Source organism: Sebastes fasciatus, chromosome 9, assembly GCF_043250625.1.
Source record: "Sebastes fasciatus isolate fSebFas1 chromosome 9, fSebFas1.pri, whole genome shotgun sequence".
Lineage (NCBI taxonomy): Eukaryota > Metazoa > Chordata > Actinopteri > Perciformes > Sebastidae > Sebastes > Sebastes fasciatus.
Genome location: NC_133803.1, coordinates 21,621,792 through 21,630,468, shown reverse-complemented (window position 1 = coordinate 21,630,468; position 8,677 = coordinate 21,621,792).

Genomic DNA, 8,677 nt, shown 5'->3' with positions numbered 1-8,677 from the left:
AATTAAATGGTTTACTTGTGAATCTCCGTTGGGATAGTGCTCGTGTTTGCTGTGTCTCGCTGTGATCCTTTTCTACTGGCTGGAAAGGATTCAAAGTGAAAGTATACTTTTCAGTGTTGCTGTCTTTTAAAAGGTGCGTCAGGTGCAACTTCCATATCTCATAGCTATACATCTACATGGGTCTCCTAAGGTTGTTAATTAGCATCAGTAACTCTGCGGTGACCTGACCAGCTGAATGGAGATGCTGAGGCTCTCAAATCTTACTCCATTTGGGAACAAACCCCCTCTCCCCTATTCCCTCGCTCCCTCCTCCCTCGCTGGAATTACACAACACAAAATTCTGGCTTTCCGAAAACTCACAGACTACTCTGTTTTGCAACCAAATCTCCCTGCCCATTGGAATTTCAAAGCACTCCCAATCTCTCTGCCCCCACCTCTCCCCAACCCTCCACCATCCTGCATCTTCGCCTGCTTAACGATGGAGGATGGTGCTACAGCACAAGCCAGCGAGCACATTTCATTCTCGAGCCAAAAAAGCACACGAAAGATAGATATTTCTACATTATTTTGCATGGTGATATATTGTCTCCTCATTGTAGTTCTGTTGTATTTCTGCCCTAGTTAACTAGCTTACTTTCTATTGTGAAAATATTACTAAATTGTTTAAAAAAAAAAAATCGCAAGCTTAAGTCCAGTCAATATTGATAACCATCACAGGTTACCTAATGCCACTTTAAATTAAATTTGGTTGACTCATAAATCAAACCACTTGTTGCACCTGGGTTCATCTCCAAACAGCTAACGCTGGCCGGTATGTGGATTTTGTACTGTATGCGCGAGACATTCCCGGATGTATAGGCTGCTTGATATGAGTATGAGACGTGAGCTCACTGGACAGTCCGTCCTCTCTCCCTTTGTGCTTCAGCCTTCCCTTCATCCAGAGCAAGTACTCTACCTTGTACTGACATTTTTCCTTCTGCGGATATTCTGTATCATAGATACATGATGCAACCAAAGTGTCTCACCTGAAAAAAAACGCTGCACCTCATTTCCCTTCTGTGTTCTACATTTAACAATAAACAAGTATTAATACAATAAAGTACAATATTAGTCAAATAAAGCTAATTTATTAATTTTCAGGATAAATTAAGTATTTTGAAAAAAAAGGCAATAATATTGCACTGTTGAGCCAATCATTGTCACCACAGGGGGAAATTCCTTCACTGCGACAGCCCTATATTTAATACTACAATATTTAATAATTTAAATTTCCCTTCAAATAATACTAGAAAATATTAAATTGAGTGGAAGAGGTCATTTTCAGCCATGTGATGTGGAGAAGACAGATTGCTTGAGTGGCCTATACTTAAGTGTGAACGGTCTGCCGGTAATGACATACTTAATCGTTAATTAAGTAGGCAGTATGCAGTACATACAGACTGAGTTTGTAGTATGCAGTACGTTAGTATGTCATTTCAAACACAGCCCTTCTTCTGTACCCATCTCACAGCAGGTGGTGTGGATTGATCTCAGCTTCACAGACAATGTACAGTAGGTTTGCTAATAAGGCTGGCAGTTCTGAAATTTGGGATTATGTTAAAGCGCTCTGCTTGGGGTTATAGTAAGACCAATACTCTGTATATAGAGTTTGGAGGGTGGTGTTATTTTTCTTAGCTTTCCACAACCAAAACCACAAGAGAAATAGTGTAGGGAATGGATTGAACAGTGTCGAACTGCTCTAATGTGAGCTACAACCATTAGCAAGTCCAGCTAACTACCACATAGTCCAAGGAGCACATACAATAACACTATAACTACTAATTACTTTATGTGTCTACAGGTTAAGTTTTAAAAAAAGCGACTGTTTATTTAAAACTAGAATTACCAGCTTGCAGTTATATGCATCCGCCAACCAGTCAAGTTGCAGTTTACATCCATGTCTGTCCAAAATGTCATAATTAGCATATTCATTATTGAGTTATGGCCAAAAACGTGTTTTGTTAGGTCACAGTGACCTTTGACCATCAAAATCTAATCAGTTAATCATCCTTGAGTCCAAGCAGACATTTGTACCAAATATGAAGAAATTCCCTCCAGGCGTTCCTGAGATATCACGGTCACGAGAATGGGATGTATGTACGCACGTAGGTACATACAGACAGTGGGACGGACAACCCAAAGACGTAATGCCTCCGGCGCATAAAAATACTAAAACTTTCTGCCACTGTTATCAATATAAACTTAATATGTGGCTTGACAGGGAGCACCAGTAACAAGGAGGGCAGGACTCAGTAAAAGTTCAATTAATCTTTGTAAAGACTGGTGGGTTACCGTATGGTTCAATCATAACCACATTTCTTCAACATATACAATTCATCAAACCAATTCTCCACATGAGCTGCAGAGTAAACAGCTGCATCTTCTTACAATCCTCTTCCAGCTGTTCCCAGTGAAGAATCGAACTCCATAAAACTTGATAACCTCGATGGTCCACAGATTTCTGGATCTCCAGTCACTCAGAGTTGATTTATGACCCCGCTAATGTTCCCCATTTACCTCAGCTCATTACTACTGTGCATGGATTTTAGAATACATGTATAATGGTAGAAGCTACAACGATTGTAAAACAAACCCATCCTCCACACACTGAGTGATTAATGGCCACTGTCAAGTCATGGCGCAATATTAGTGCAGCCAGTTACCAAGAGCTGCGTCTTGTGAGAGCTCTAGAGACAGGATGGCACATAACGTGTTTTACTCCCAGATAGGGTGAGTTACTGTCAAGAAGTTACATATCAGTCAGAAATATCTTGTACTGCAGTCAACCAGAGCTGTTTAAACGGCTACACACTATAGCTGATAGTTGATAATACTTTCTTAACAATAGCAGCACGCAAGATAAAGTTTCCCCAGTGGACTCAGCAAAGTTTATCTCATCAAGTGTAACCTCTCTATTCTCAGCAAACAGAGAAACAAACACATGCACAGGCGCACACACACAACCCTGTCTCATTAAGCTAACTAAGCAGTCGTCCTCGGGAAGAAAGGTGAGTCGGGGCTGTGCAGTTTCTTCCATTTATAAACTCCTTCCCCAAATTAGCCAGGTCCCCTGTGAGGAGAGTTGGGAAACTTGCCACTGAAAATGCACACACGTGAATCGAGAGGCAACCCAGCTCGGAGCTTTGAAAAAAGGAGAAACACGTAACATGAATGTTTTCCGTGAGGATAACATCATGATAGCCTCTTGTTCACAGTCGCCCTCAGAACGAAAGCTGATATTTTGGTTTTATTTTGTGATTCTTAAAGTTCTTGATCCTTTTTTATAACTATAGATTTTGCAGGATTTAATAGTACAGTAGTCACCTCAGAGCTCATGCATAAAAAATAGCATTTACCCAACATGACTGCGCAGCGGCGTGAAAAGAAAACAACTGATAAGTAATAGTGCTGCATGCAAAATGACTTTGACAAAGCGGCAACGCACGTGGACGTTTTTTATCTCCTGCTTTAGTTATGATTGTAGACAGTTTAATTAATGCCAGGCGTTTCTTTGTACACAAGCAACCTCAAGGGAGCGTGTGAATATTCTTTATGGGTAAATGGTTGCTCTGTATTCAATTAATCAGAGTGAGGAAACCACAGAGAGGCCTGCACAAACAGAAAATTCATCAATGATTTCAAGTCTAATAAGGCTGCAGACAAATCACTGTCCTACACACCATCAGTTGCGTACAGAATAGTATGTTGTTTATCTTTATATTTATGTCAACGCAGTGAATTTTTCTTTCTCAGCTCCATGTTGCATGCAGAAAGAAGATTCACGACAGAAAAATTCTGAAAGGAAACCTGTAACCTCATTTTATCGAAAGAGTCACGGTCATTAATATTGACTGACAACCTCTACGGTTTTATTTTCCATTCTTACAATCTATTTTGTTGAAGTCACTCAGCATCATTATGTGTGTGGCTGCAGAGTCCATCAAAATGTATCCCACGTAGGGGCGGAGAGTAGACAGGTTAACAAAAAGCCTTTTAGGAAAATGTGCTGCCAATTAGCTCATCAAAACACAGCATCCCAGAGTGACACTAACTCCACTGCCACTATCATCTCAGTATTTACTGTAAATAAAAGGAGAAGAGTGAAGGTCCCTAGTGTAAAAGCACCAACAATATTTATAATACTACTAATTCAGGTTTTGTCTAAGGTCGTAAAATGACGTATGTTTACCAAAATCTAATGTAGTATGTGCTGAAGGTGGTACACTACCAGCAATTACTTCATCAAGTGCAGATATTTCTGGCTTTTGAAACCCACTTTCTCGTCTGTTTTCGACCCAAATCTCACCGCCCATCGGGATTTCCAAAACCCTCTCATCCCCCCAACTCGCCTCCTTGCATTTTCAGCTGCTCGACGGTGGAACGTGTTGCTACAGTATGAGTCAGCGAATGGCAGCAGTTAACAGTCTGTTCTCAAGACGAAAACTACAAAGCATCATTACAACAATTTTATTTTGCTGGGAGCAGATCAGCTCTTCACTTGAGAATTTTCAAGCTCACTTGTATTTGTTGTAATAGTGGAGTTGTGACTGATTGTTGTGTCGCTTAGGGGTCACAGTTAGCTTTAGCTTTAGTCATTAATAGGGATGAATAAAACTTAAAGGGGATATATCATGAAAAGAACTCACTTTTTCAGTGATTATGCACATACATTTGGGTAAATGAAGTGCCTACCAACGCACAAACTGTAAAATAAGACAACACAGTCACTTTTTTTGTGGACTGTCTAGATCAGAAAACATGTGATTCAACAAACCATTCAGATTTGGCTCCCCTTCCTATGTCACATGCAGGCTCATAACAAACTAGATACAAACAATGACGGAGTGAATATTTAACTATATTTATGAAATGAGTACACAAACAACCTCTGTACTGATACAATAAACTGGCTTTGAAACTTTATTTTGCAGCTGAATGCTGAAAAAGCATTTGATGGAATAGAATGACCCTATTCATTTATTTATTTTATTATTATCTGTCATTGTATTTATGTATTATTTACACACTTTCTTAATTTGGCTTAGGACATATGCAATGGATTAGGGCACTTAATTATAAATACTTTCTTGTGTTAAAACAGAATTGCAGTCCCACCTATTCAGCTATTTAGGTCCACTTAACAAGGGTTCCCAGTTCCACCAGTTACTTACATTTTAGCAGTAGAACCTCCTGCTTTGCTATTAACGCCAAGGGTTAAAGTTGTGAGACAAAATCACACACAACTCCCAAACCGGACAACGCCGTGGTAGCGACCTGTCAATCACAAGGTAGCCACGTCCTAAAGCATCCCCTGCTTTATGGTCTATTTGACTCTAAATGGGACCATAATTTACTAAATGAACATCATGCTGTATTGAAGAAGACTTGAAACTATCGATTGAGACCATAAACTCATGTTTACAATGTTTACTGAGGTAATAAATCAAGTGAGAAGTAGGCTAATTTTCTCATAGACTTCTATACAATCAGACTTCTTTTTGCAACCAGAGGAGTCGCCCCCTGCTGGATATTAGAAAGAATGCAAGTTTAAGGCACTTCAGCATTGGTTTCTCTTTTCAGAGGGTGAATACAGCTATATTCAGACAGACAGTATGAGAATTATAATGTGATTTTTTTAACATTAAAGCATGTAAACATGTTCTGGTAGAAACCCAAAATACAAGTATTAACCTGAAATGAGCATGATACAGTATGTCCCCTTTAATGCTGCTGTGACAACTGGCAGTACTAAATACTTACATGGATAAAACTGAAGTCCCAGGAAGGTATTTAATATTTTCTGTTTAAATAAATATTGCTGATACAAACTGTGAAGGGAATAAACTTGTTCAACCTGACATAAATCCTCTAATGCTTAATTCATTAACGGTGTCAAGTGGAGTTCTCAGTTTGCCTGGGGTTCTTTGTGCTGGACAGGCTGCAGCGGGAAATATTATTTACACTGGTTTCATCTCGCATGTCCAAAGCTGCGTTTCAGACGAAAAGGTATTTTGAGCCATGAATGATGATGCTCCCCCCACCTGTTCTCACACTGGGGGAGGCTTATATAAAAACAAATCTGTGCTCATGAGCAGTGATCATAAGTCATCTGTCGTGTCGCTGTGTTTCCAGGTAGCATTTGGAGAGAACCGCCTTGTTATATTATATAACAACATTGCTTGAACTTTAAATGTTTTTACGGATAATTCTTAGTGTTTATTTTGTTCTGGGTGGAGCGGGTTTGTTAAGTTGTACGGTTTTTGAATGAATATCAAAATGTCTCTCCGTTGATTTCCAGATTGAGGTAATAATGTGGCAATCATTCTCATCCTCTCTGTTGCACAGCCCACCCGCGTGGGACTCTGAACGAGATCAATCAAATGCAAATACTGTTAGATCGAGGTCTGCTTTGTAGTCATCAGTCCTCTGTAAGAGATGTTGATGAGACTTTGTCTCACATTTGACCTGATGTCATGTCGAATATAGCAAAGATACGAACATACACACCTTCCTTGTTACCGACGGTTAAATATCATAGCTACATGGACTGAAATGACCTGCACCTCCTCTGCATGGGTGGGTGATGGGTGGTGAGGAGGTAGAGGGTAGACACCCTCCCCCCTGTGATCTAATAGCCCCATGGGGAGCAGCTTAGCCTGTCCACTTCATGTTTCCCATTTGGTGGTTATAACCCTGATGGGGATGTTTAAGGATGGGAAGCCTTAACGCCCCCATTTGTTTTCCTGTAGGTAATCGATGGCAGACTCAGGGTTACAGCTAATGTGATTTATGTGTCCTATTTCCACTGTTATGCTTCATGTACAAATTGTCTTTGGTGATGTAAATTCCCCAATCTTTTCACAACTTGCTGACACCAAATCCCGGCTGCCAAACCAAAGCAATTAATCCATGTTTGTGTCCATTGCCTTTGTTTTTTTTCACCCCCCCCCATCCCCACCCCGCTAACAACACCTGCAAATCAGGACATGTTGAATGCTGTGACACTGATTGTTTGCTTAACGCTCATCTCTCTGTTCAATGACGACAAACGCAGAGACAAAGACGGAAACATTTCACCCACATTGCGTGTCAAAACAAGACAAGTCTCACGATAATTCTAATTGGTAGGTATTTCTATTGGATTTCATATGGCACAGCGCAGTGAAATTAACCATGCTTCACTCTTGACTCTTAAGTAAATCATCTACAGTCTAAACACAAAGGAAATCAAATCAGCCCTTTCATTCAGTGATGCATACCCTTGTAATTATGCCACTACCTGCAGCACTTAGGTGCACATTAATATCTCCCCTCAGCTTCGCTCCGGGGGAACATCGACGCAGTAAACATGGATTGTGTTAAAGTGTGTGATGTGTTTCAAAGTTGCAAAAGAAAACCTTCATCAAATGGGCATACTGTGTTTTTAATAGACAGTAGTAGTCCTCTGATAAAAGCCTTGCAGACATTTGCACAAAGGGGAAAAAGGACGAATAGGCTGCTGATTGAACCAGCAATTGCAATCAGCCCAAAGAACAAACTGCATTTGAAAGCCCAATTCTCTTACTACGGTGGTAAGCTAAGGGTAATTTGTTTTTTCTCCCGTGGCAATGTTTAGAAAACATATTTTATGCATTATTTAAGCCGAGTTCAAGGTGCATGCTTGCAATGTTGAATTTCTCCCGTGATATATTTTCTGATAAGATGAGAAAACACGTTTCTCAAGCCGCTGCACTTGGTTGTCAAGGGAACATTTTCTGAAAACGGAGTACATTATGCTCTGAGAAAGCATGCTCAAATATTTGCATAAAAGGCAAATACCACATTTAAAGGCAAAGAGATCGAATTAAACATTTCATCTTTCAAAACAGAACCGCTTTCTATCTACAACTCTAAAAGCCGGGATGAGAAAACCACAGCGTAGGTAGCCACTCCACGGCTTCCTTGCTTTCAGTGCTCTGGTTGTTTTCCGTAGATGCTTTATGTTGTATAGAGAAGGAGCTGGTGTTTTGTCATCTGATGTGTGTTAGCTTGCCTGGTGCTGAACAGTGATGATGCAGTGTCCCTGTCCAGGAGCCAAGGGCAGTCCTCTGTAGGAGGCTGAGCGGAGCCTGATGGACGAAGGAGAGAGGGCACAACAGGACAGTCAAGGGGTGGACTTTTTATGGCTGAAATCTTATAAATCATAAAACATGGCCTTGTGTTGGTGTAGCAGTGTAATTATATTAATCAGGACTGAGAACTTTGACACACACTAACTGTAATAAACTAGTGCATAAATCAGCTCCATCTAAACAGACAATACCGTTAAGAGACGCCGATGTGACTCCCTCTACGCTCATGAATTATAAACACAGAGTGAAGGAAGCCAAAAGGGGAAATGCTGAGCGTGTATAAATGAAGATATTCAGCAGATGTGAATCAAAGTCCGAGCCCAGGTTAACTGCCCTTTTTTAATAGAGAGGTTATCATAGTCTTGGACTCCATTGTGCATTACAAAAGGCATGTAAATGAAGATATACATTATAGATTGCTGGATGACATGTGGGAGGAATAGCAAAGTGGATGATGGAGGTGCTGTATCAATCTCCCATACTGATTTTAGGTGTGTGGGGGGGGGGGATGAAACTATTAAGATCAC